This window comes from Adiantum capillus-veneris, chromosome 6 (genome assembly GCF_014529385.1).
Source record: "Adiantum capillus-veneris isolate H3 chromosome 6, ASM1452938v2, whole genome shotgun sequence".
NCBI classification, from domain to species: Eukaryota; Viridiplantae; Streptophyta; class Polypodiopsida; order Polypodiales; family Pteridaceae; genus Adiantum; species Adiantum capillus-veneris.
Window position 1 is genome coordinate 131,388,871 of NC_140936.1, and position 25,258 is coordinate 131,414,128.

Sequence of the window (25,258 nt, forward strand, 5' to 3'; positions counted from 1 at the left end):
GAGATGTAACAAACTGCTGATGTGTCGAAACCCTAACCCTAAAATCAAAAACCCTAATTTTGCCTAAAACCCTAATTCTGCTGAAACCCTAACCTTAAAATCAAAAACCCTAATTTTGCCCGAAACCTAATTCTACTAAAAGCCTAGCCCTAAAATCAGAAACCCTAATTCTGCCCAAAACCCTAATTTTGCTGAAATCCTTACCTAAAATCAAAAACCCTAATTATGCCCAAAACCCTAACCCTAAAATCAAAAACCCTAACTAACCCTGATTTGCTGATGTGGCGGGCTGACATGTGGCCTGCTGTACGGACACGAACGTGATTTACGAAAAGCTGACAGCTTTTTGGCTTTGCTTTTGGACCAAAAGCTTTTGAGTTTTTAAGGCTTTTTATTGTAACTGCTTTTCAGGCCAAGGGCCTTTAAATATGAGGCTAGGGCTCATTCTCTAGCATGCTTCCTAGAGAAGGTGCAGAGTCTGGAGTACCGGCTTGTACTTTGATGATGCAATATAAAGAAATACCGAAAGGGGTGCCAAGGTCTCAGGCCAATATTCTCTGGGGTGGAATTTCGCCACTCCGTGTCGCATGTCGTCTCTCTCTTCCAGTTCAGTTGTTATTGAAGTGCTAAAAGTCTGTTCAATCTGCTCTTTTCTATTGGCACGTGGTACCTATCTTGTGACATACTGAGGATCTTTTGAATATTGGAGCATCTGTCGAGCAAAGGCATCAACCTGTTGGTGGTGTTGCATCTCCCATCGTTCATACTCTGTGGGCGCAGGTGGTCCGTACTCCCCTTCCGAGTCGACAAAAGGTGGTCGTCGTCCATTCGAGTCTTTAGTATTTTCACCCAAACCTCTAAATTGTTAGGTGTATTAGTTTGCTCTTTGCGGGATTCGTCAATTGAATCCATGTGTGCCACGATAGAAGGGATCGGATTCTTCGTAGAAAGAAAGTTGAATGAGCTCCGATACCACTATAACAGACTTGGACTTCCAAAGTCGAGAATCTGGCACGAAACACGTGAGAGAAGTTGAAAGCAACTTCATACTTTTAATCACAACTAAGAGAGACAACACGGCCCGGCGTAGTTCCGTGTCATAAAATCTAATATCTAACCAACCCAACTGATTTTCTCATATTAAATTGATCACTTAATGTGGGAGAATAAACGGGAACAAGTGTTAAGATATAGATATGTGCTTATAGATCTATCTCAACACAGGGCCAATGGTAAAGGGGCCCAAATGAGAGATGGTCTATCAAAGAGCAAGGCTAACCAATGGAGCATAAGACCTTAGGGTTAGCTTCATTGACGACCTCCAATAATGTGTGTAAAAGTCCTTTGACCTTAGGTAAGCTAGGGCTGAGCTTGAGGTGGGAACCCGGCCCAAGCTCGAGGTGCTTGTCGTGCTTGAGGTGCTTGTCATGCTTAAGGTGCTTGATTAAGGTGCTTGAGGTGCTTGACCTGCTACATGCTTGAGGTGCTTGACTTGCTACTTGATTAAGGTGCTCGAGGTGCTTTGACATGCTTGCCTGAGATGCTTGTGGGAACACCCCTAGTTCAAGTGCATTGTCATGCTTGATGACTAAGGTGCTTGAGCACCAAAAGTCAAAAGTATCCCTACAAGAGGGGGGGCGAGCCCTTTTCCTAGGGGATTGAGAGAGAACACACACTCACACACACAAGGAAGGCCCAAGCTTGAAGAGGCAACAGGGACACATGTCAGGCCCCTACCTATGTTACCTTCATGAGATGCCTGAAGCCTATTGGTTGGCCACCCAAGGGGTCCAATAGTAATTTAGGAGATTTAATTAATTGATTTAGCATTTATCTAGCCCTCTCTCTCAAAGGGGAAAGGGGGACACTTGTCTCAAGGCTACCCCTACTGCTTGTAATGCCTCCTGCTCATGATTGGCTAGGCCTGGAGGGGTCCAATGAGCTTCAAGCATGAGCTACAAGGGGGGGTCGACCCAAGCAAGCTAGGGGGATGCTTAGGGGGTATACTCACCCACACACACTCACAAACACTCTCATTGTGTGCTATGCAAAGTGCAAGAACTCCCTCTCCAAGAAAGTAGAGGTTGAGAGCCTACACCAACACTCTTGGCTATGGAGTGCAAATCCAACCAAGAGCCATGCTTCAATGCTTAAGCTTTCCATCTCCTTCTTCTTCATTACTATGCTATTATGTATGCTAGCAACAAGAGTTATGATAAGTGAGGAACTAATTCTTTCTCCTACGAAATGTTTCTTCTTCCTCTTCCCTACCCTCATTCCCTGCTAGCTCTCTCCACCTCGAAGGTGTTTGAGGTCTTGGGACTGAGGCTTGGGATAGCTAAAGCTTTCTTCAAGTTTATGTTATGTTTGTGATGCATGAAGCTTTCCATCTTCATTGCATCACCTAGGTCACAAGGAACACAAAGACTGTATTGTAACAAGTCTCCCTTAATGGGAGAAATCATAATACAAATGCCTATTGGAGGGGGGACCGGCTCCACATAAATCCGGTCCTCAACTGTTGTCATGTTCTCTAAATTCTCTCTCTTGCAAAAGTATTGTTCATGCCAAGTTAACTAATTGCTATGATTATGTTGCTATCTTCAATTATGTTCACCCATTATGCTCACAAAGTTATTTCTCAAAAGTACTCTCATTAATTTCCGCTACTCTCAAGTTAAATAGGCCAATTTCATTACATCCGTACCCATAGGTATTGGTCCCAAAGTCTAGCACCCCTTTCGATATTTCCTTTTTATATTAATTCTCGGCAAAGTACAATGTTCGAGGGTCCTCTCTCTGCTATGTGCTCCAAAGCCAATCTGAGAATGAGGCCCTGGCAATCTTTATAAAGGCCTGGGGCCCAAAAGCAGTACATGAAAAACTTCACGTCCTAAAAGCAATGGATCCCAAAAGCATCTGAGTCCTCTCTCTTACACCAAAAGCTGTCAGCGTGATTTTGGGCGCCACTAGCAAAAATACGTACGCTTTGCCATGTCATCAGCAATCCGCAAATTATGAGGGTTTGTACCACGCGGCCATGTGAGCAGTCCACGCAACCTTGCCTTTTAATTTTGTAGTGTCCCCTATGCAATAGGCTTGGACACTCCAAGCGAGAAATCAATAGTAACACATGCATAGAAACTTCCAAACCATTGAACTTTACTAGAGAGAGAGAGAGAGAGAGAGAGAGAGAGAGAGAGAGAGAGAGAGAGAGAGAGAGAGTAAGAGTAGACAAGATCCGACGTAGTTCCATGCCCAAAGGGATTGGCCCCAAAGTTTAGCGTCCCTTTCGGTATTTCTTTATCATTAATCATTGCAAAGTACAACTCCCGAGGGACCTCTTCTCTCAGACTCTGCGTCCAAATGCTCTGCAGAGTGAGGCCCCAAGGGCTCTTTTACTCTTACAAAGCATTCCCAAAAGCAGAACCCCAATAGTATTCACACGAAAAGCTACAATTTTCAAAAGCATCTCGTCCAAAAATTGACGCCAAATGCTACAGTGCAAATCGCAAAATTCTGTACAGTCTGCCACGTGGCACAACCAACGCGTTTTGCAAAAATCCGTATGGCCAGTCATGTCAACACTTCAACGGATTTCTGTACAGCCAACAAGTCTTTCGCTCTTTTTTTGATTTTCCTAGTTGTCCTCAGGGCCCTGTCGGCGAGTGCCCATAAGTTGGGACAACTAATAGCATGCCATGTCATAACTTTGTGACATACCTCCCTCTTGAAAGAACTATAATCGTCCTCGATTACACATGCAAAACAGACAGAGACCATAACTAGTTCAGTAGACACTAACTCTAAGTACCAATGCACTAGACAAACACAAATCTAGCACTTGCACAAAGACGACTCAGTCAGTGCACATTCACATCATATCAATCACATAAAAATTGATTCCAGATCTAAGACCATGATTCATTGCAACGTATTTAGCAATCGCATATAGATCCATCCTGGACCTCACTAATGTCGGATTAGCTAATTTTTATTGCAATCATGTTTATAGATTCTCAAGATCAAAATGTTGCAATCATTTCGTCTTTCATTCCTGCACTCAAACAGAATCACATGAGAGAGTACACATCAATCAAATTCAAGTTTAGGAATTCCCATATCAAAGCACATCTTTCATCAAGTCATCCAACAAAATACTGTCAGCGCATTAGAATCCTTGAAATCCAAAGGAAAATCAGTAACTTTACTCCATCTGGGTAATCTGTAAGAAGGGAGGCCTCTTGTGCGGTCCCATCTGTCAACCCTACTGATCTCCAGGATCTCTTGGAATAGTCAAAGCTAGACTGAAATTTCAAGGTAAAGTTCCAAATCTCTGAGGAGTATCTACTAGGTTCTCCTCCGTCCACTTCGCATTCAATGCCAAATAGTTTCTAACTAAGTTCCGCCGTTCACTTTACCTTTTTCTTTCCTTTCCTTGTCAGCCAGTATCTGTTCCAAAACAAGAATCTCCTCGCTCTCTTCCATTTCAAGTTACGCCTCAGGCTCCGTGTCGACGGGCACCTCACCCTTGAAATGTTTCAAGAGACTCACATGAAAAGCATTGTGAATCTTCTCAAGTTTCTAGCAACTTCAGTCAGAAGGATATATCATTTATCCTCTCTTAAATATGGAAAGGGCCATAGTATCGCAATCTTAGCCTTAGAAAATGGTGCTCCTTTTCTTTTCGTTTCATTAGGCGTGCCTTTCCAAACCGTAAGAGCACCCAATCATCTTCCTTCAGCTGCAAGTCGCGTTGATTCTTGTCGATTTGTCAAAAGCAGTATCTAGATCTAGATCATACTGATCTGCTTCAAAAATCTTATCCTCGATTTGGGGCATTCTCTGATCTACCAACTGATTCCCTTTTTCCTTTCTTTCCTTGTGCCCTCGGACCCGTAAGTAGCTTTGCTAGCTTCCCTTGTCCATTGGCACGTCAGTCTTAATCATCGGAACCCTAAGATGCACTATCATCATATCTCCTTTTTCTCCAGAATCTTCTGATGGAGTTGCATCTAGTCCCCTTAGTTCGTTGGGACTCTCATTTGATTCTCCAAAATCCTTTGATGAACTGTAATTTGGTTCCCCTGATTCATTCTTTTCACTGGTAGACTCTTGCCCTGTTAAGGAGATTACTATTATGTCCGTAGGATAATTCAATGAGCCAGCATGCGCTCCAAATCATGCCTTAGAATGTTACATAAGTCTCTGAATAAAGTCAGACTTTTGGTTTAGACAATAGTCTTGAATCTCCTTTAGCAAACCGCTCAATATGGTCTTTCAAAGTAATCTTCCGAAACGAAGACACTGGAAAATAAGTACCCCAAAACCTCTCGCAGTATAGTCATCCAATGTATCTTTCTCATTCATTTTCAAGTGGTACCAAGCCATGATGACATCTCTTGCATATTCATCTGATATCCAAGTTGACGTGAAAATTGTCTTGAACTTTAATCACCTTGTAGGTGGTTCTCTGCGTAACGGCAGAGTAGACCACCATGTCTGTTTAGTTCCCTTTAAATAAGATGCCTCCTTTCACATCGTGGAGTGTTCGGTGAACCGTCCTCCCGAGAAGGTGATGTTAAACTGTTGTACAAACTCAAGGGCTCGATGGGTGTCCTTGTAGCCTGAAAACGTCTTGAACCTGACGGCTTGACTCCCTTCCTTGAACTTCTTGGTTTTCTTGTTGATCTAGTGACTCTCAAAAGAGGACCAGCTCTCCTCCTCTGAATTGCTAGATGGCCTTCCATGCCTTCTAGACTTTTTAAAAAATCTGCTTCAAACAAATCTTGTCTTTGATGCGTAGAAATTGAGGAACCTTCTTAGCACCCTCAAATACTTCAAATGGCCTTCCTCGTGTGGTTGTAGGAAAACTCCACCAAGGGCAAATACTTTTCCCATTAAGTCTTTTGATCCGAACTATACGACTTCAACAAATCCAAAACCATTGAATTGGCTATCTCAAATTTTCGATCTGTCTGCGGGTGGAATGAGAACTGCAGTTGCATGTCAATGTTCTCCTAGATTGTCCTCCAAAACAAACTAGTAAGGGGATCTATGTCCAAAGCAATGGACTCAAGCATGCCATATAGTCGGAAAATCTGTGAGACAAAGAGTTTCATCAAATGATCGTGCTTAACTGTTTTGTTTACCGGAATGAAGTGGGTCTGCTTACTGAATGTGTCAATGAGACTGTCAGCCTACTTTGTCACAAAATGGTAACGTGGCATGACCATCCAAGGGCAGGAACTGTAACATTTAATGGCCTAATAACTTGTGTGTAGCGGAAATGAGCATGAACATAGTGGGCATTTCATTAGAATAGATTCCTAATGAGAATTACAAGAGTGCTTGGGTGGAGAGAGCAACAAAAAGCATAACACCTAGTTAGATAGCATCGACAATACTTTCAAAAGAGAGAGAAATTAAGCTAATGACAACAATTGAGGACCGGATTTGCATGGAGCCGGTCCCCCCTCCAAAAGGCTTTGTATTATGGTTTCTCCCATCAAGAGAGACATTGTACAATACAATTCTTTGTGTTCCTTCAAGACTAGCTAGTGCAATGAAGATGAAAGCTTCATGCACTAAGCAAACACTTAGCAAACAAAACTTGAATTATCCCCGTTTTCAGACCCAAGACCTCACACACCTTCGAAGATGGTGAGAGCTAGCAGGGTATGAGAGTAGATTGAGAGGAAGAAGGAGTATCTTAGGAGAAAGATGTACATCTCCTCACATAATCACTCATATTAGCATAGCTTAGATTAGTAATTAGCTTGGTAGAGGAGATGAGCATGCATTGAAGCTTGGCTCTTGGTTGGATTTGCATCCACATGCCAAGAGAGTGTTGATGTAGGCTTCTATCTCACAAGCTTGGAGTAGGTGATGAGTTCTCCATTAAAGCTTGGGAAGAGATAGTCTTCTCTTTCTTCACACATGAGGTTGTGTGAGTGTGTGTGTGATAATGCCTTGCAAAAATCAGCCCCCTCTCTCTCTTGGGCGAGCCCCCTTGCTATTTGCTCTTGCTCCAGCCTCATTGGCCCTCCCCAAGTCAAGCCAATTACAATTAAGCAGCATACGTGATAGCCTTTTGACATGTGTCCCCCTTTCCCCTTTTGTGAGAGCTTTAGGTAATTAAATAATTAAACTAAATTCTCATTGGACCCCTTTGCCTCCTGGCCAATAGGAATCAGGCAAGCCATTGGGCTCCTGAATGCTCATTGGACCCCTTGGGAGACTGCCCAATAGTCTTCTAGGAGACTTAATTCTCATTGGTTTCTTTTATTAAATGTTTTTAAACTAATTAAACTAGATTTACTCTAGCTTAATTCTCATTGGTCCACTTCAAGGGTCATCCAATAGAAACTGGGCACACCTTGTGGGCATCTGGCCTAGGGAGCTGACATGTGTCCCTCATTCCCTTTGTGTAAAGGGAGCCTGTGTGTGTGTGTGTGTGTGTGTGTGTGTGTGTGTGTGTGTGTGTGTGTGTGTGTGACTTTCTCTCTCATCCCCTAGAAGAAGGGCTCGCCCCCTCCCATGTAGGGATATGCATTGACTTTGGAGAGCACACAAAGCATCCAATTCCCCCTAAGCTTTAACCCTTTGGACACAACCTTTGAATTTTGGAACCTTAGCATTTTGGAAGTCTTAATGGGATGAACCTTAGGGTCTTTTTAGCCCATTGTTGCACATGGCTCTTTTGCAGATGGCCCCCCCTTTGGATCCCTATTTTCCCTCCTTTGGATCCCTACTGTGGCCAGTCTGCTAGCTTAACCAATATTCTAACCTTTTCTCCCCTGGCACTTCCCCACATTAAATGATCAGTTTAATATGAGAAAATCATTTAGGAGAATTAGATATTGATTATTATGACAAGAACTGTACGAGCAGAAATGCTGACGTGGCTATACGAACATGTGTTGATGTTGCAGAAACTGTACGGACAGTAGTACAAATCTGCGTATATCGCGCTAACCTATTAGCCACTCGCACCCTTCATACATCGCGCATCGGGCATGCTCCATCTTCATCGCTCTGTCTTACACGACATAAAGCCATTATGAATCCTAGATTATAGATGGGTTCTCGTGAATAATCTGATGGAGATAACACCTCTCAACGGGAAGGCAAAAGAAAAGTTGAAATCCGGCACGACAACTGCAGAAAACAATAAAGAATTGGGTGATTTTTTTTTTGGTGGACAAGTTTGCCAGAGTAGAATACAAGTGTCAACTGCAGGTTGACACATGTGTGAAAAGATTGATGAAGTACTGTAGAGACCCAAGATTTGCGAAACACTTGAAGATTACCCGATTGATGAGATTCACTTAAGATGGCATGAGGCCATCGATTTCTCTTTCAGGACGAGATGAAAGCTGAAAGGACAGAGGAGTGCAGAGAAGCGAAAGCTTTACTCGCAGGAAGACTTGGAATAGAACCGTTGAACAGAAGATGAACCAAATACTGGAAAGGACATTGAAAGGGATACTGATGAACTGACAATCTGGTTGTTTGTAACAGATAACCGGAAATAGGAGCGAGGAACTCGCTTTTGTATGGATTGGGAAGCATGGGGTGGAACATCCACTCTTTTGCAACAAGGTGAGCCATCTCCTTGTGTACTTTGCAGGTGAAATCAAGGATGAGATGGTAAGATCGAGAACGACGATAGCTCAGGAATGAATCGGATATCCTTTCGATTCGAGATAAGAATGATGAATTTGAATGAACGAACGATGATGCATGTTGAATGATTTCCAGTGTATCAAGATTCCCATATGAATGAGAGGACTACATGATGTGATGTGTATAGGTACAAGTGAAATCGATGATAATGGATGACGAATTCGGAGCAATGACAGCTCCATAATGAACCTAACAATGATAAGTATCATGAATTTTGAATGAAAGTAAAGGAACCTGCTATTTGTGAACAGATAACAGGATTAAGAATTGTTCAGTATGAACTTAGTGATGGATTGGGATCCTCGGAAATAATTCTCACACACGATAGTGCTTGAGATGAAAGATTTCTCGCACACGACAGTGCTTAAGGCGAATGACTACTTGAACACGACAATGCTTGAGTCCGAAAAATCTCTATATAGACATGATCGCAATATGGGATTAGTTAACCCGACATCAAAAAAGTCCGGAATGGATCTAGATGTGGTTACTAAATACATTGCTGGCAATCATTGTCTGAGATTTGGAATGAATGTTTCTATGATTGATTGTCATCTGATGTCTTGTGATATCATGTGCAGTGATGTGACTGTCCTCTTTGTACATGTGCTAGATGTGTCATGTCTAGTGCGTCAGTACTAACAGTCAGTGTTTACTAAGATAGTTTATGGCCTCTATCTGTTTTGCAGGCGTAATCGAAGACGATTACAATTCTTTCAAGGGGAGGGTATGTCACAAAATGGTGATGTGGCATGATCACCGGCGGGCAGAAACTGTACGAGTAGAAATGCTAATGTGGCAGTACGGACAGCTGTTGACTCGCAAAAACTATAAGAACAGCAGTACGGATCTGCGTGTATCGCGCTGACATGCTTACGTGGTTGATGTACAGATTTTCAAAAATTGCGTTGATGTTTTTTCTAGGCATTTAGGATCAGTTACTTTTTATAAAAAAAATTGCTTTAGGGACTATTCGCTTTTGAGTTTAACTGCTTTTGGGGCTCTGCTTTTGACATGTTGGGGTAAAGGTCCAAATGACCCCTTTAATGTATATTTTTAAAGGTTACTAACCTTTGGCCAAGTTCACATTGAACTTGGCCACTAACTTAAAAATGGTCATATACTTTAAATAAAGGGAATGTGAGCCCATTTTTTTGCTCACTCACTTATTCCCCTCAATAATCGTGTAGCATTCTCTCTCTCTCCTTCTTCGTTCCCTAGCGCCCCCTTCTCTGCAGGTAGTCGCTCCTCTCCAAGGCACAAGCCCTGCACATCTCCTCGTGCTCTATCACTTGCACACATTGCTGCGCACTCATCAACTAGTATCAGAGCCAAATTAGGGTTTTCTTCCAAACCTGCAAACGCTGATTTTCAGCCAAGGAGGTCAACTTTCACACGAGATTTTGTAATTTTATCGCCAAAGGACTCGTCCCCGGACACGAGAGGGCTCCCGGCAAGTCAAATTGACCTAAAACAGCTTGAAATTAGGTCAAAATCAGCAAATTACAGGTTATGACAGAAAAATATAGGTTTTGCAAATCATGTATTAAGGTGTGGGAACGTCTTTACTAGGTCCCCGCTACCCGAAAGCAAAGAAATTACCGAAAAAGAGGTCCTAAAACAGGTTTTTTCGGCAAATTTCAGATTTACGCAGGTTTTTGCAAGTGTATTTTTGATGCATCTACATTGAGGAAAGTGCAAACCGATGCAGTTTATGCACATTTGACAAGTTTTGGCTATGTATGACTATTTGTGGCTCAATTTTTGCGATTTGATGCTATAAATTGGGGCTTTTGCTCATACATGCTTTTAAAGGCTGTGCATTAGCCTTATATATGTTCAGTGAGGCTAAAAACAACTAAAATTGTTGTTTTTGAGCACAAATTCACTCGCTGAAATTTCCTGCGCATAAATTTTGGAAATTGTTTTTTGTGCCTAAATCGACCCATTTTGCCCCAAATTGCTCCTGTGACCATTTAGAGCTGTAGTGCATACTTCTGTGAGGTTATACTGCGGTTTTGGTGCATTTTGCCCAAAAATCCAATGTATTAGCCCTCTTATTCGTGCAACTATGGCTTCATCTTCTTCGGATGTGAATAATCTCTTCGAGATTAGGAGGCTCGATGGAACAGGTTTCGACCTTTGGAAAGACAGGATCCACGGAATCCTATTTCTTACGGATTGTGAAGGGGCACTTAAACAGGTAAAGCCACAGAATATGTCGGATGAAGCATGGGTTAGCCTGAACAAGAGGGCAGTTACATACATTAAAATGGCCATGACCGATGAAACAATCATTGATTTGAAAGGTCTCACAAATGCTTTTGATGTGTAGGAGAAGTTAAAGGCGATGTATGAGAATACAACACCTGTATACCAAGTGCATTTGATGCGAAAACTTGTTGGCATGCAACTACATGAGTCCAAGAGCGCTGCAAAGCATTTGTCATTGTTTACAGGTGCTTTGTCGCAGTTACAGGATTCAGGTTTACCTCCTTTTGATGCTAAGCTGAAAGCTATCTTCTTGCTTATGACCTTACCTGATTCATGGGAAACATTGGTGGTTTCATTGTCGAATAACTCCAATTGAGTGCATATATGCAATCAATCCCCTCTTATGTCTTTGAAAGGTGACATGCCATGAAGAGGTTTGGTCTGGCAAGCCTGCTTCATATGATCACTTACGCATTTTTGGTCGCGAAGCTTTTGTGCATGTTAGACATGAGTTGATGTAAGGTGCAGCGGAATGAATGTTGTATTTTCTCAAGATTAGTGATCTTTATTTGCTCAAGGTTTCTTTTAGTTCTTAGGGAAGGAGAGAGCCTTCCGTCTTATGGAGAGTGCTATGATGACGAACAAAGTGAGTGGATATTGTGCGTACAAGTGAATGAGACTGAGAGAAGGAGAGAAAAGAGATACGACACCCGAGAGATTGTAAAACCCTCCTCCGAAGGCCCCACTCTTGTCGGCGAGAGTGGTCTACTTTGATTGCACAAAGGTGTACAATGCGTATGCAATGGACTGATGCAATGGGACTATGCCGATGACGACGACGACTTAGGCGGAAATCTGTGATCTTCTATCGGCTGAATTTCATGGCTGTTTCGGGGCTGAAATTGACTGTTTCATTGTTGTCCTTATGGCTGAAAATGAACGGCTTTGTGGGGGTTCATGCTGCAGATGAAAACGCTGAATAGTTGCACTGCTAAAAATGCTGATATTTCAGGTCTATCAATGCTGAAAAAGCGCTGGAATGACAGTGATTTCCATGCTAGAAAAACGCTAAAATGTTGAGGTTCTGCGATCCCAAAACGCTGGGCCTTAGGGCTGAAATCACTGAAGATTTGTTGGTAAGGCTAGCGTTAGTGAAAGGCTACGACTGCTGCCACTAGATGGTAAAAACGCCAGGCAATGGAGGACTTGGATGGCGATGGATGGATCTGGGAAAACGCCAAGGGAAGGGGGCGGTTGGCCTAGGGCTGGGAAACACTAGGGGTACTGAGGGGGGGGGTACTGCTGAGAAGTTGCCTGTTGAGCGGCAAGCTCCTGCTGCCTCTTCTGCCAGAAAGTGCTAACTTGGGTTTGCTTATATATTAACTTAGCAAAATTGCCTTACCTACTTTTGTTGCAAAGTCACTTAAAAATAATAAGTGAAAATAACCAAAAATAGGAAAATAGACAAAATGCACTGGAAAATTTCCCTGACTGAATCTGATGGATTTTGAAGGGAATATTGATGATCATGCTGTGTGTAACCGGAGGATATGCATCTATGCTAAGTGACTGGGCATGCGCGGTCTACGAATAGACTCACAAAAGTGCCAGATCACTGCTAATCTAGACTTGACTGAACTGACTGAACCCTATTGTGGTGTAGCTTGTCCACGGACACATAGGGTTGGGATGTGTCACGTGACATCCTCTCCTTTTCAAAGTGAGGTACTGGTACCGAACTGTATGGGGTCGAGGGAGATCGCCAACAACATCCGAAATCCTGGAAGGGACTCTTCGCCGGCCCACTGTGATGTGTGGGTCGTGCAGTACTTGAACTTTGTAAAGGTCTGCAACGCTTGCTTCTTTGGGCCGCGCCGAAAGCGACTCAAAGTCTTCTGTGGCTCCTTTGATGCTTCAACTTCGTCTAGAGACCTGCTTCCTTTGTCTTCAAGAATCTTCATGGCTGAAATTTCCTCCAACACAAAACCATGAACATACCCATTCCATGTAAAGTGAAGGGAAAAAAATCGTGTCATCTCTAAAGACTGTGTATGCAATGTAGATGAACATACAGACGACCGTTCATCAACCACATGCAAACAATGAGGTCGAATCTTTTCTGTTTGATCGAAATCAATCAACTGTGGCAAATCACAATGGAAATGCCCATGCTTGGTGCTCATATTATCATGTGCTCTTTATGAAATTGTGTCATGCCAAGGAGGAGACATGGAATGTGACTCCCTTACATACAAAATTTTCAGCTTTTCATGACCAATCCGCATACATTCGTGCTCATCCATGATAGAAACGTGCTCAACGTACAATATGTCACGCCTAGGAAAAGGGATCACATAACGATATTGACTTAAATATAGGAAACCTTCACAAATGAAACAGTCGAACAATGCGTGTGTATCAATCATGCGAGCACATAATACTTCCTATGAGGGTTCTGTGGACCAAGGCTCGAGAGCCAAGAGCGGTGCGTCCTGAATGACCGAATCGTCCTGTGGGGGTTCTTTGGACTTCGACTCGAAAGCCAAGATCAGATCTTCGTGTGACTGCTCGAATCTACGAGGTTAGCTTCGCTAGAAAAAGCATCCACTAACACATCATCCTTGTGAACAATCACATCATCTTCATGCAGCTCATCATGCTTGTGAGAAATCACATCTTGATCATGCAAATCATCATGCTTGTCATTGTCAATCAAATCATCATGCAAATCATTATCCTTCAAATCATCATGCTTCTCATAATCATGCAAATCCTGTGTATCATGCTTTGGAGAAGAAGAGACTGAGAGAGTCTCCTTCTCCTGAATCCTTTCAACCTTGTCTTGTGTATTAGCAATGAGAGATGGAGAAGGAGTAATGTTCACTCCATGAAAGACAGTAGGAGAATCACTCTTGGCATTGAGAGTTAAAGTGTTAGCCTCAAAATCAATGAGGGCGTTAGTCTCACGAAACCATCGAATGCCCAAAATCATATGACATCCTGAGAGAGGAGAACAACAAATCTTCTAGTGAAGGCAGTCTGTTGAATTGCAAACAACGCATCAAGGCATTCCTCCGTGATGAGAGCGCCCATACCGGTGACGGACGTAAAGCGGACCCCGAACCCTGACCGCCTCCAAAACGCCGGGGGCCGAATGGTGCGCCTCGAGCCTGCCACGGTAAAGCGAATAGGGGGCACCACCTAGCTTTGAACGGCTAGGACGCAAAACCCACGATGATATGAACACCGCAAGCCTACACACCGAGAGAGAGAGAGAGAGAGAGAGAGAGAGAGAGAGAGAGAGAGAGAGAGAGAGAGAGAATACTTGCAAATGATGAAAACCCTCGGGGGTGTGAGGGTGAATTTTTTTTGCAATATTTACAAGGCGGTATGCCGTGGTCGTAGAGAGGTAGGGGGAGGAGGTGGTGCAACCTACTTGGTGCGTTCTCTAAGGCGACTCAATGATTGTGAATAATCACCACCAAGAGCGTGCATACGTGTGTGCATCGACCATTGGAGTCGAGAGATGGATGTGGTTCGCTTCGCATGGTGCAATTCCCAAGGCAAACCCAACACACAAGCCCCCTCCCCGTGATAGTGATGGTGTCAATCCCTGCTACTCCACTCTACCAAATGCTTGGTTCCTCATGAATTGCCCCCCCCCCCCCCCCCCCCCGATAGTGACCTCTCAGTGCCAATTTATAGGTGTTGGCTGCTTGGATTATGGTAATCCCAGTGGGGTTAGGGTAATCTTAATCGGGGAGACAAAGCAAGTGGTGGGCCCGGTGTGGTTGACCCTTGCTTTGTTTTCGGGAGGTTATTAAAAGATGGGAATCTCTAGGTGGGCCTTTGTGACCATCACCTAGAGAGAGGATATTTACAAAATGGAAATTTACAATGGCTCGGGTGAAAACTGAAGATAATGATAAAAATAACCTAAAAATTACTAGGATGGCGTCGTGGTTGCGTGTTGCCGGCAAATGGTGTGCTGCCGGTGCGCCGGTGTCGAGCGTACTTCTTTTCGGAGTCGACCGGGGCATGCCTTCGGCGCATTTTCTCTTTTTGTTGTTGGCGGCGCATGCTTTGGATCCTTCTTCTTTTTGTTTGTTTATGTTGTAGCCGTTTTCTTCGTATTTGCGGTGCGGTGCATATATGCGTGTATGTATATATTCGTGCATGAGGGTGGGTGTGTGTGTTTTGTATAGGAATGTGCGTGTGAAAACGTGTGTGGGAAGGGGGGGCTATATTATATATATTGTATATATAGTTTTTTTTTCTTTTTTCTGGCGGATGGCCGGCGGCGTGCTCTTCTGCGCAAGGCGGATGGGGGGGTAGAATAGGGGGTGTGTGTGTGTGTGTGTGTGGGTGGGGTGTGTGTTTGTGTGTGTATTGGCGTATTGCGGACTGCGTTGCCCGTGAGGGCGTGTGTGTGGGTGTGTGCGTGGACTGCGGACGGCTGCGCCAGAGAATGGGTGGGGTGTGTGTGTTTGATGGCGGGCTTGTTGCCACAGCGCGATGGGAGAAAGGGGAGAAGGGGGGGGGGGGGGGGGGGTGATTGTGGGTGTGTGTGTATGGTGTGTGAGTGTGTGCGTATGCGGTGCTGCCCGGAAGGGCTAGAGAGAGAGAGAGAGAGAGAGAGAGAGAGAGAGAGAGTGGACCTCCTATGCTTGCGCGGCTTGAGCGCCCGGATGAGAGAGAGAGAGAGAGAGAGAGAGAGAGAGAGAGAGAGAGAGAGAGAGAGAGAGAGAGAGAGAGAGAGAGAGAGAGTCCGCGCGGAGCTGTGAGAGGGAGAGTGTGAGGGAATGGGAGGGGTGAGGATTTGGGATAAGAGAGAGAGAGAGAGTGTGTGAGGGAGAGGGAGGGGGGGGGGGGGGGGGTTGTGGGGTATGGGAGATGTGTGGGTGAGAGGGAGAGGGGGGGGGGGGGGGGGGGGGGGGGGGGTGATTGTCTTGCATGGGACCTTGAGGACAAGGGCGGGGGGGATTAGTCAATGGGTGGAGGGAGTGAAGGAATATATCCGTGGGCCAAAGAGGGGGAATGAGGCTGAGGGAGGGTGAGGCGAGCGGGTGGGGAAGAGGGAGGAGGGGTCGGGGAAGGAATATTAGCGGGCCAAAGGGAGGTGGGGAATAAGGGTAGAGGGTAATGTGAGGGGAAATGTAGGGTGAGTGTAAGAGTGAGTGTAAGAATACGGAGAGCGGGAAGGGGGGGGGGGTTTTCATGCGGCTCACACAGAGGGAGCATGAGAGAGGGGTCGGGAGTTTCTTTTCAGAGCTTCTGCCTGGCCGGGGAGGGTAAATTGGGAGAGAGAGATATTAGGGAAGGGGGTATGTAGGGAAAAAATGGGAGATAGAGTGAGAGGGTTTTATCCGATGCCCGTAGGGCGGGGGAGGGAGGAAAAATAAGCTACAGTGGGGGGTACTAAGAGTGGGGGGGTGAAATGAGTTTTTTTTTCTTTTTTTTCTTTGATTTCCAAAAGTCGGCTATCATGAGCCCTCTCTCTTTTGGCTAGAGGCATTCATGCTTCTAGCCCTTTTTCTGCTTCTTCAGCTGTAGAGTTAGAGGGTTCTCCCTCTTCTGGAATGTCTAGCACGAATTGTGGGTCAAACCTAAGAAAATACCTCTTCAATCTCCATCCATTGACTCTAGTCTTGTGAATTCTCCCATCTGCTTCCATCAGCTTATAGCTACCGTTGTCGTAGCGCTTCTTGATGATGAACGGCCCTTCCCATCTGGGTTGAAATTTCTTATCCTTCCTAGTGTCAAATCTGTTGTCGTATCGGAGTACTAACATGCCTTTTTCCAGTCCTTTCTCTTTAAGCCCTTGATTGAAAGTGAGTCGGCGTCGTTCTACCTGTGCTGCATAGTGATTGATTGCTTCTTCTCTATCCAATTGGAGTCTCTCTAGATCCAGGATGTGGTTTCGGAGATTTACGATTGGATGGTGGGTCTGGCTAGCCAAGACTCGTAAGCTGGCTATTTGTACCTCAATGGGTAGAATTGCCTCCTTCCCATAAACTAGATGGAAAGGAGTGAAACCTAGTGATGTTTGGAACGTTGTTCTGTAGGCCCAAAGAGCTGCCATGAGATGTTTATCCCAGTCTCCTGTATGGTTGTTCACCTGTTTTGTGATGATTTTGCAAATCATTCCATTTACCTTCTCTACCAGAGCATTGCATTGTGGGTAGTATGGTGTGGAATGCCGACGTGTGATGGCTAACTTCTTCATTAGTTCTCCCACCAAATCACCTCTGAATCCTGGTCCTCTATCTGATATTATCTCAAGAGGAGTGCCAAAACGGCAAACGATATGCTCAAAAATGAACTTTGCCACCTCTTGGGCTGTAATGCGGGTGGTGGCCGTTGCTTCTGCCCATCGCGTCATGTAGTCTACACCCACTATGATGTACAGTTTACCTGATTGGGCCCTTGGTAAGGGACCGATTGCATCTATTCCCCATTTCTCAAAAGGACCATATGAAATGATAGGGGTTTGTGACTCATAGATTAATGTGCGATCACTGGCCACTTGACAAGCCTTACATGTTTTACACCAATGGTGTACATCTCTGTTCAAACTAGGCCAAAAACATCCTGCCTATAGAATCTTTCTACTGGTGATATCTACAACAAAATGACCACCGTAGACGCCGTCATGGTAGCTTGAAATTACCTCTGTGATTTCACTGGAGGTTGGCACCCGATTGAGAATTTGATCTTTGCCCTTACAATACAAGTGGTCATCTATAAGGCGGTACCTAGTAGCCTTCCTTACTAGCCATTGTTTTAGGCCTTTAGTGTGTCCTGCTGGACATTCTCCTGTATTTAGAAAGTTGATGATATCAGGCATAGCATCACTGCCTTGGAAGAGGGGTAGTTTTAATTTGATTGCTCCTACGGCAACATCTTGTATTCTTTCTTTAGCTAGTGCATCTGCCTCTTGATTTTCTGCTCTGGGGACATGGAAGAGCTTTACTGCTTCAAACTTCTTCAGAAGGTCCTTAACTTGGCGAAGTTGACCAAGTAAAACCTGATTTTTGCACTCCCAGGTGCCATTTATCTGCCTTATCAAAAGCAAAGCGTCGCCGAACACATTCAAGCACTGAATTCTTTGTGAAATACATTGTTCCAACCCAAGGATTAGGGATGCATATTCTGCCTCATTGTTGGAGTGGGAGTGTAATAACTGCCCCATGGAGAATACTCTTTCTTGCTGTTCATTGAAAATGACCATGCCTGCTGCAGACTGATCCATTGTTCTCTTGTATGCTCCGTCAAAGAAAAGAGAGTGAGCTCTCTCTAGCTTAGGACTTTCTTTATCTGGTGTTCCTTCCTTTGCTTCCGTGTTGACCTTCAGCTTCTTCTCGTAATGGCGATGAGTAAGAATTCCTACTAAACTAGCCCTGGTGGAGTTTTCAACTTGCATGGTGTAGTTAAACTCTTGTAGTCTAATTAACCACTTTGAGATCCTAGATGAGACATCCATGTGTCGCATTACATATGGGAAAACCTCTTCCATAGTCAGGATTACAAATGGGCTAGGCAGGAGATAGGAGCGGAATTTTGTGGTAGCAAACATTAGTGCCAGAACCATGTGTTCTACTTCGGTGAATCCTTTTTCTGATGGGGTCATGACTCGACTAGAGAAGTAAATAGGGCGCATGAAAGAAGTTTTGGGATCCTTTTGCATTAGCACTGCTCCCAGTGTATCATTTCCCACACTAGCGTTCACATAAAATGGCTCGTCCCACTTAGGAGGTGAAATAGTGGGAAGCTTAGCTAGGACTTGCTTTACCTCAGTAAACTGCTGCTCATTCTCTTCACTCCATGAGAAAACATCCCTTTGGGTGAGTTGTTGTAGAGGAAGGACCACTTGAGATAGCAGGTGAATGAACCTGCTTAAGTATCTTACCTTCTGAAAGAAAGAAACTAGCTGCTTGGCGGTGGTGGGTGATGATAAAGATACCAGAGCCTGAATCTTGCTAGGGTCAGCCTTGATTCCTTTTGCTGAAATTACATGACCAAGGAGAGTGACTTTGCTCTCACCAATGTGACACTTGTCCACGTTGAGTTGGCCACCCAGGGTTTGTAGCCTGGTTAAGCCATCATAGACTTTGCTTAGATGAAGGGCTCGTGAGCTATAGATGCAAAAATCATCTATGAAAACCCGTATTGATGTTCCAAAGTAGGGTTGGAAAACAAAAGTCACATAGCATTGAAATGTGGCTGGGGCGTTAGTGAGGCCAAACGGCATTACTCTGTAGGCAAAACATCCCCAAGGTGTGATGAAGGTTGTCTTCTTCTGATCCTCCTCCGCAATGCTAATCTGGAAGTATCCTGAGTAGCCATTGCATACGGTGTAGCGTTCGGGACCTGCCACTTCATTGAGTATTTCATCCTGGAATGGGAGGGGAAAGTGGTCCCTCTTCGTGGCTGCATTGAGAGGTTTATAATCCACACAGACTCTCCACTTACCATTTTTTTTTGGTGTGACTACTACTGGGGAGACCCATTCTGAGTCTTCGACAGGGTAGATGAAACTTGCTTGTAGCAAACTCCTTACTTCTTTAAGCAATGCCTCTTGTTGGATTACTCCAAGTCTTCTGAGCTTTTGTACTACGGGTTTAATGCCTTCCTTGAGCTTTATGTGGTGTTGCACTACTGTAATTCCTGTAATCTTATCATAGCCATCAATTAACAAAGTAGTGAAGTTACCTAACATGGAGACGTACTCTTTCCTTTCCTCATTGGTTAACTCATTTGAGAGCATTTTTTGTAGCTTACTTGCATCCTCCGATGACTGCTTACCTGACGATCCCTCTTGGTTTGCCGACGTTGCTTCAGATTGTGTTAATCTGTTTTGGTCTTTAAGAATGACTCCCATTACTTCGATGCTACTGTCACTCCCGTCGGTGGTGGTTGTGTCTTCTCCTGAGGTAGACGAGGAGTCGCTGGTGGACTCGTCTTCTGAAGCCTCCAAGATCATATTGCGCTGCTTTCCAGTCCTCATGTCGTAGAATATGGACTTCTCTTTAGCATCCTTCATCTGGATCATCCCGATGCTCCAGTCTTGTTTAGCTTCCATAGCCATAAGCCAAGGCCTTCCAAGAATGATGGGATAGCCCTCCCCTTTGTGTGGCATGACGAAGATGTCTACCTCCACTTTTGTATTGAATGCTTTTACTTTGACCGCATTTACAATGCCTACTCATTTTACTCTTACATTGTTTGCCATCTTGGCTCGGCAGGGTGCCGGCCTACTTACCTCTAGACCTAGATGGTGCATCATCTTTTCACTCATGGCGCATATTTGCACGCCACCATCTATGTAGACGTTTGAAATCCGCTGCCCTTTGATGTGAGCGTCCATGATTGGCAGGATGTCGTCGAGATCCCTCCCAGAGATAGCCCTAGCTATCCGTGGTCTTGATTTCATGGTACTTACTATTTTCGTCCATTGCCTCCTCATTCTGGGTGCAAGGTGGAGTAATTGGGGTCAAGTTATCTTCGGGCCCTGCATTAACACATCCTGAACTAAGTCATAGGGTTGTGCTTCCTCACCTAGTGAGAAGTCCACGATGTCTATCTTCTGCCGCGGTTTAGCTGCTTGCTTGCTAGACTCGGCCTTCCCTTTCACCTTCTCTTCTTTTTGAGATGCCTCCTCGTGCCTCGCACGCTTCACTCCCATAGCATCCACTTCTTCTACCTTCGCTTTTCCTTTGTGCTTCTCTCGAGCTGACTCCTCTACCTTTGCCTTCTCTTTAGCCTCTAAGCTAATAACACTCACCGCTTGGTTCACCGCAGGTGGTGGGGGTAGTGGCGGAATGAGAGGTTGGGGTGGTGGTTGCTGTTGAATGGGTGGTCGCAGGATTTGGACCGGTGGGATTGGTCCTGGCTGCCTCGGTGGTGGTCTTGCTCTTGGCGGAGAGATCAGATTCTGTCTCCCCCCTCTATTGAAATTCTGCCTCCTCGGGTGTGGACAATAGTACATTCCATGGTCGTCTTCCCCGCAGTTGTAACAGTGGTACTCTGGGTTCTGCCTTCGTTGTCTCCTTCCTTGTTCTGGGTTTTTGTCAGATGCATGCCCTTGTTGCACCAGATGCACAGATAAACTCTCTAGTTGGGTGGTGATGCGACTCAGCAGGTCTTGCTGTTCCTCTGATGCCTCCTGTGGTTGGACTCTATGATTGGCTGTTGCAGCCCACTGGGGTTGGTCGGGCCGAGCTTGTTTCCTCTGACTCGTTTACTCTTGCTTGCATGCACAGCTTCTTGTCTATAAGGCGGGCTACTTCGACTGCCAACTCATATGTTGAAGGAAACCTTCCCTTCACCTTCTCTCTAAGCGGCGACCATACACCAGTAATGAAACGATCCTTCTTTAGGAAATTAGGCACTCCTTCGCCTTCCTCCAGTGTGGCAACCCATCTCTCCCATAAGTCCACAAACTTTGACTCATAGGTGGCATACTCCAGCAAGCCTCCCTGCTTTAAATCTGTCAGTAAGCTGCCATAGCTTCTCCGAGGTTGTGCCTCCACCAAACCTCTTTACAAAAGCAGCCCTTAACACATCCCATGCATTCTTGGTAGCCTGGGGCAATGCATTATACCAGGACTTGGCCTCTACTTTCATCAGTAGAGGAAAAATTCTAAGTCGTGAAGCGTTGTCATCTTTGTTGGAGACGACACAAGCAATATCGAAATCGTCCAAAAAGTCGATGGTGAGATCCTCACCCTTCTTTCCACTGAACGTGGGGAAAGAAACACTTGCCATGGTGGTGACTCGGGAGATTATAAACCTTTTTTTTTTTTACATCAACAACAGCGGCTCATAGCGGCTTTTACAGGGGTGGATGGATAGGTTAAAACAGGATAAAAATAGAGACATTAAAGGAATGATGGTAATCTAGTATGGGGAGAATGATAGGGTTCGGGGAATTGAGGATTTCTCCTAGTACCGCCGCACCGAATAGGTAAACGATCTTCTGTTGGTAGAAGACTTTCCTATCTACATAGATATTCACATGCATATACTGCCGGAATTTGAACGGGAATGCCGTCGGCACGTTTTTCATTATGCACAGAGGGTGGAATACTTACTTATACTCTTACCGTGCCAGTGTTGATGAGTCGGCACATCCACAAGAGGTCGTCGCCTTTCATGGGCTCTACCTTCCCTTCGTTGCTTAGCACGTACGGGGTGATGGCGATGCGTATGACCACTCCCAGCCTTTTGGCTAACAGCAATTGTAGGTAATTCCGTAATCGGCGTGTTGCATGAATTCTACTCCATTCAGGCAGCTCATCTCCAGTCCACTGGGTCTCTCCCGTGGTAGAGAGCTTCTTCAGGATAAGTTGTATAGGGAGAGGAGGAAGGTCCTCCACTCGCTTCCCAAAACAGCGAGAGCAGTAGCCGAACCACTCTTCTCTAGAACATGGGAATCTTCTCACCACTTCTTCTTCTGGATTGTCGAAGTGGATTGGTAGCACTCGCATGCGTCGTGCAAATCGGTAGGCGACCTTCTGCCGCTTAGCTTCGGATGACTTCTTCTTTGACAAAGTGGGTACAATCCGGCTCTCTGAGCTTGAAGCACTTTCTTGGCCAGATGCCTCTCCCTTCGGGGTCATGTGTTTCCAGGCTAGCCTATCTTCTCCTTGCCTTTGGCTCGAGGAGCCCCTTTAGGCCACTTTGGGGTTATATCTTTGACTGCAGTTTCTTTAGGGAAAAGAGGCCTCACCGTTTGCTTCCCTTCCTTGACGTGAATGACCTCCTTGCGATGAATGTTGATGTAGATGACTTCAGCCCTTCCGTTGCCTTCGTTGCTGGTACTCAGCGACCGTGTGCCTTGGTTGACAACAGTGATGTCACTTCACCAATCTCCCACCTGATGCTTTCGATTTATACTTAGAATGAGCGACACGAGATGGAGAATTTACCTCTTGAACGCTGATGACACTGCAGCCTGGCAGTAGCACCTCAATGAAGGCGGCTAGTGCCTCCTTCGTCTCCTCCTCTTCTGTCCTCCAGATAGAAAATTCCTTCAGCCACTCGTCCATGATTGATAGTGGGTGTCACTTTCAGCATTGTAAACCAAAGGGTCTTAGAAAGCCCTCCTCATTGGGGGCACCAAATGACGGACGCAAAGCGGACCCCGAACCCCGACGGCCTCTAAAACGCCGGGGGCCGAATGGCGCGCCTTGAGCCTGCCACGGTAAAGCAAACAGGGGGCACCACCTGGCTTTGAGCGGCTAGGACGCAAAACCCATGATGATATGAACACCGCAAGCCTACACACACACACACACACACACACACACAGAGAGAGAGAGAGAGAGAGAGAGAGAGAGAGAGAGAGAGAGAGAGAGAGAGAGACAGAGAGAGAGAGAGAATACTTGCAAATGATGAAAACCCTCGGGGGTGTGAGGGTGAATTATTTTTGCAATATTTACAAGGTGGCATGCCATGGTGGTAGAGAGGTAGGGGGAGGAGGTGGTGCAACCTACTTGGTGCGTTCTCTAAGACGACTCAATGATTGTGAATACTCACCACCAAGAGCGTGCATACGTGTGTGCATCAACCATTGGAGTCGAGATATGGATGTGGTTCCCTTCGCATGGTGCAATTCCCAAGGCAAACCCAACTCACAAGCCCCCTCCCCATGATAGTGATGGTGTCAATCCCTCCTACTCCACTCTACCAAATGCTTGGTTCCTCGTGAATTGCCCCCCCCCCCCCCGATAGTGACCTCTCAATGCCAATTTATAGGTGTTGGCTGCTTTGATTATGGTAATCCCAGTGGGGTTAGGGTAATCTTAATCGGGGAGACAAAGCAAGTGGTGGGCCCGGTGTGGTTGACCCTTGCTTTGTTTTCGGGAGGTTATTAAAAGATGGGAATCTCTAGGTGGGCCTTTGTGACCATCACCTAGAGAGAGGATATTTACAAAATGGAAATTTACAATGGCTCGGGTGAAAACTGAAGATAATGATAAAAATAACCTAAAAATTACTAGGATGGCGTCGTGGTTGCGTGTTGCCGGCAAATGGTGTGCTGCCGGTGCGTCGGTGTCGAGCGTACTTCTTTTCGGAGTCGACCGGGGCATGCCTTCGGCGCATTTTCTCTTTTTGTTGTTGGCGGCGCATGCTTTGGATCCTTCTTCTTTTTGTTTGTTTATGTTGTAGCCGTTTTCTTCATATTTGCGGTGCGGTGCATATATGCGTGTGTGTATATATTCGTGCATGAGGGTGGGTGTGTGTGTTTTGTATAGGAATGTGCGTGTGAAAACGTGTGTGGGAAGGGGGGGCTATATTATATATATTGTATATATAGTTTTTTTTTTCTTTTTTCTGGCGGATGGCCAGCGGTGTGCTCTTCTGCGCAAGGCGGATGGGGCGGTAGAATAGGGGGTGTGGGTGGTGTGTGAGTGTGTGTGTGTGTGTGGGTGGGGTGTGTGTTTGTGTGTGTATTGGCGTATTGCGGACTGCGTTGCCCGTGAGGGCGTGTGTGTGGGTGTGTGCGTGGACTACGGACGGCTGCGCCAGTGAATGGGTGGGGTGTGTGTGTTTGATGGCGGGCTTGCTGCCACAGCGCGATTGGAGAGAGGGGGGGGGGTGATTGTGGGTGTGTGTGTATGGTGTGTGAGTGTGTGCATATGCGGTGCTGCCCGGAAGGGCGTGAGAGAGAGAGAGAGTGGACCTCCTATGCTTGCGTGGCCTAAGCGCCCGGATGAGAGAGAGAGAGAGAGAGAGAGAGAGAGAGAGAGAGTCCGCGCGGAGCTGTGAGAGGGAGAGTGTGAGGGAATGGGAGGGGTGAGGATTTGGGAAAAGAGAGAGAAAGAGTGTGTGAGGGAGAGGGAGGGGGGGGGGGGGGGGGGGGGGGTTGTGGGGTATGGGAGATGTGTGGGTGAGAGGGAGAGGGGGGGGGGAGGGGGGGGTGATTGTCTTGCATGGGACCTTGAGGACAAGGGCGGGGGATTAGTCAATGGGTGGGGGGAGTGAAGGAATATATCCGCGGGCCAAAGAGGGGGAATGAGGCCGAGGGAGGGTGAGGTGAGCGGGTGGGGAAGAGGGAGGAGGGGTCGGGGAAGGAATATTAGCGGGCCAAAGGGAGGTGGGGAATAAGGGTAGAGGGTAATGTGAGGGGAAATGTAGGGTGAGTGTAAGAATACGGAGAGCGGGAAAGGGGGGGGGGGGGGGGGGGGGGTTTCATGCGGCTCACACAGAGGGAGCACGAGAGAGGGGTCGGGAGTTTCTTTTCAGAGCTTCTGCATGGCCGGGGAGGGTAAATTGGGAGAGAGAGATATTAGGGAAGGGGGTATGTAGGGAAAAAATGGGTGAGAGAGAGTGAGACGGTTTTATCCGGCGG